Source organism: Ranitomeya imitator, chromosome 3 (genome assembly GCF_032444005.1).
Source record: "Ranitomeya imitator isolate aRanImi1 chromosome 3, aRanImi1.pri, whole genome shotgun sequence".
NCBI classification, from domain to species: domain Eukaryota; kingdom Metazoa; phylum Chordata; class Amphibia; order Anura; family Dendrobatidae; genus Ranitomeya; species Ranitomeya imitator.
In genome coordinates this window covers 657,820,395-657,824,578 of record NC_091284.1, presented here as the reverse complement: position 1 = coordinate 657,824,578, position 4,184 = coordinate 657,820,395, and the positions used below count along the sequence as shown (strand labels likewise).

General features: G+C 46.3%; 1 long non-coding RNA gene across 1 annotated transcript; it reads right to left on the bottom strand.

The window, feature by feature from the left end:
* Window positions 1–400: 400 nt before the first annotated feature.
* Window positions 401–1,093, bottom strand: LOC138670680 (uncharacterized). Its single transcript, XR_011319370.1, has 3 exons — window positions 992–1,093; window positions 705–906; window positions 401–614 (listed from the first exon to the last, which is right to left on the bottom strand). It is a non-coding gene; the product is annotated as an uncharacterized lncRNA (long non-coding RNA).
* Between the last annotated feature and the right edge of the window lie 3,091 nt (window positions 1,094–4,184).

Here is a 4,184-nt window from a genome sequence, read left to right as displayed (position 1 = left end):
CAGCAGTCACTTGTTCTCCCAAAATTTTAAATGAATTTTGGAAGCCTGCATTTAGATGCAAGAACTCAGGAGCATAGCTCCTTTCCTGACCCCTCTGACGCTGCCGCCACGAACCTAACGGTGGTGTAGAGGTGGCAGGGTCCGAGGGGTGGGGTAAAGGGAACGCTATCTGTTGACCATCAGATGCGAATAAGGAAGGCTGCGCTCCACTGGTAGAGGTGGATGAAGTGGAGGGGACAGAGGGGTGAGAGGTGTGGGGCCTACCGACGTGGTTCCCGGTGGCGGACTCAGGAGGGATCGCTTCAGAGGGCGCAGAGGTAGATGCAGGCGCACGGTGGCTGGAGAAGGTGCTGTGAAAGAAAAAAAATAAATTAATATATTGATATGAAAAAGCCCGGACTGAAACAAAAGTTTTGTGATTAGACAGGTTCTTACTGTGATGTTGAATACTTACACTCTACTCAGCATGGTTTGCCTCAGGAAGGAGAGGGCAGGGCCGTATCTATACCTCCTCTTCTTCCTTCCTGCTGAGCCACTCGGGGCCTGCATCTCCTCGTTGAATTCCCTCTTAAAGCGATCCCTCAGTGACCGCCACCGCTTCCTAACCTTGCTACCTGTGAAGACAGGAGTGAAGAAAAAAAAATTATTGGTAAATGCAAGACATTACATTCAGCTCTAAACATCACTGAAAAGTGAATACTTACATAGTTTGCTCTGCTGCTGTGGAAGAAGGTCCTCCCACCTCGCAAAGATGTTCCGGCATACTTCCAACCAGAGCCGACGGGTGACACTGGTATCAGCATGCCTGCGGTCAGCCATGTTCCACAGTGGCTCCCGCTCACGAACCTCCTCGATGAGGGCTTCGATATCAATGTCTGAATCATATGCGGGAGCACACTGTGAAGCCTGTGAGAAAAAAAAAAAAGAAAGAAAAATTAGTAGACTGAAACAAAAAAATTAACAATTGAAGCCCCACAAAAAACCAACTCACTGATGGCCGACCGCGGCGTCGAGTCCGCCGACTCTGGGAGCGCCTGGGAGAACCTTCATGCTGTGCTGGACGTTCAGCAGCAGCAGCAGCAGCAGCAGGAGACTGAAATAAAGGATAAAAAAAAATTAGCTTTAATGTATGTATATGTTTTGTGTGTTACGTTATATATGAAATTCTGTTTTGTGTACGGTGCAGTGTGATGTGTGAAGCAAGTGTTTCACCACTACTTACACTTGGTTCCTCCTCCACTTGGATGTCTCCACCCGTCTCGGTCCCTTCCGACAGCTCCTCATCGGATTCTGATTCCTGTTTAAACATAATAAATGCATGTAGTGAATAAAAATGATGTAAATTTAAAAAGAAAAAAAAAAAAATTTTTTTACTTACCGATACCCGCTGTTGCTGTGGAGGAGGGCTGCCGGAAGAGGACATTGTGTGGCTGTGGTCCAGGTGGCTGTGGTCCTGGTAGGTCTGTAAGTTAAAAGACACTTGCAATCTGCTCTACACATTGAAGTAGCAGATTTGGGGTCTTCAAAACTTACTTTTCAGAATTTCTGGATCCGGTCAAGGTGGCTGTTGTCCAGGTGGCTGTGGTCCAGGTGGCTGTGGTCCTGGTAGGTCTGTAAGTTAAAAGACACTTGCAATCTGCTCTACACATTGAAGTAGCAGATTTGGGGTCTTCAAAACTTACTTTTCAGAATTTCTGGATCCGGTCAAGGTGGCTGTGGTCCAGGTGGCTGTGGTCCAGGTGGCTGTGGTCCAGGTGGCTGTGGTCCTGGTAGGTCTGTAAGTTAAAAGACACTTGCAATCTGCTCTACACATTGAAGTAGCAGATTTGGGGTCTTCAAAACTTACTTTTCAGAATTTCTGGATCCGGTCAAGGTGGCTGTGGTCCAGGTGGCTGTGGTCCAGGTGGCTGTGGTCCTGGTAGGTCTGTAAGTTAAAAGACACTTGCAATCTGCTCTACACATTGAAGTAGCAGATTTGGGGTCTTCAAAACTTACTTTTCAGAATTTCTGGATGCGGTCAAGGTGGCTGTGGTCCAGGTGGCTGTGGTCCAGGTGGCTGTGGTCCAGGTGGCTGTGGTCCTGGTAGGTCTGTAAGTTAAAAGACACTTGCAATCTGCTCTACACATTGAAGTAGCAGATTTGGGGTCTTCAAAACTTACTTTTCAGAATTTCTGGATGCGGTCCAGGTGGCTATGGCTAGTGGCTGTGGTCCTGGTGGCTTCTGCCGGTCGGTGTGGTCCCTACTCTATCTGCAATATAATAAGTATAATGGATTGATAGTTAGACCACCGCAGAAATAGGTAATGTTTACCAATAAACACCCTGTTAAAATGAGAAAAATAGGTGAACACCCAAACCCAAAAACAGGTGCACGTTATACCATTCTTTTCCATGTCCCAAAAAAAAAAAAGGTAAAATGTGAGACACCTTTAAAAATATTTTTAAGTTTTAAAAAAAAAAAAATTACCTCCCCGAAATAACCTTTCAAAGGATAACCTTTATTAAAAAATGACCCCTCAACCAACTCTGTATTGCATGTGTAACCATTGGTACATACACCTGTTTTAAATTTACCTTTATGAAATTATACTACGGACAATTTGTTAATAAACATTTTATTTATTAATTTTTTTTTTTTTTTTTAAATCATAATGGAGCAGAAATGCTCTTTATTTTAAATACAAGTACATCAACTGTGAATGGTTTAAACAGTAAATTAAAAAAAACAACATTATAACCACAAGCTGCAGACCACTAGGCTTTGCAATAATACATCCGATTAAAAAAAAAAAAAAAAAACACACATGCTGCACAAACCACTATACTAAAGGTACCGTCACACTGAACGATATCGCTAGCGATCCGTGACGTTGCAGCGTCCTGGCTAGCGATATCGTTCAGTTTGACACACAGCAGCGATCAGAATCCTGCTGTGATGTCATTGGTCGCTGCAGAAAGTCCAGAACTTTATTTCGTTGCTGGACTTTCTGTAGACATCGCTGAATCGCCGTGTGTGATGCCGATTAAGCGATGTGTTCGCTGGTAACTAGGGTAAACATCGGGTTACTAAGCGCGGCTCTGCACTTAGTAACCCGATGTTTACCCTGGTTACCAGCGTAAAAGTAAGAAAAAACACAAACACTTCATACTTATGTTCCGCTGTCTGTCCCTCGGCGTTCTGCTTCTCTGCCCTGTATAAGCACAGCAGCCGGAAAGCAGAGTGGTGACGTCACTGCTGTGCTCTGCTTTACGGCTGGCTGGCGCTCACAATGCAGAGAAGCACAGCACGGGGACAGACAGCGGAATTTTTTTTTTTTTTAACTTTTACGCTGGTAACCAGGGTAAACATCGGGTTACTAAGCGCGGCTATGCACTTAGTAACCCGATGTTTACCCTGGTTACCGGCATCGTTGGTCGCTGGAGAGCGGTCTGTGTGACAGCTCTCCAGCGACCAAACAGCGACGCTGCAGTGATCCGGATCGTTGTCGGTATTGCTGCAGCGTCGCGAAGTGTGACGGTACCTTTAGTAAATACATCAAAAATCAACATTAACCAATATGGCATTGACAAATGCACATGCAACCAACAAGACGCACACAAACATACCTGCAAGCAGAGTCATAACGCAAGCATAACACATGAAAAGGCATAATATTGACGAAGGCATAATAAGGTGCAGGCACGTGAACACATACATACAAAAGCACACAGCAGTACAAAAATACACACACACACACACACACACACACACACACACACACACGGCCATCAGTCCTCCGGCTGGAGCTTGATGTCTTCACAGTGGCAGGCCTCACGGTGGATCTGGACTGTAGCAGGGCACTGGCTGTTGCAGGACGACGGCAGGCCTCAGGTTGGATTCAGGTTTTAAAAGTTCTTGCTGTAGTCAGTACGTCATACACAAATGCGCGCACACACACACACACACACACACACACACACACATATGGCAATATACTCACACTGTTGTAGTGTGTCTGGTCCTTGCTGCCAGGCTGGGGTCTTGGTGTCCGGCTGGGCTATTGGGGTCCAGGCTGGGCTCTTGGTGTCCGGCTGGGCTCTTGGGGTCCAGGCTGGGCTCTTGGGGTCCAGCAGGGCTCTTGGTGTCCAGGCTGGGCTCTTGGTGTCCGGCTGGCTGGAGGCTTCTCTTCTTGTCTCTGGGTCTT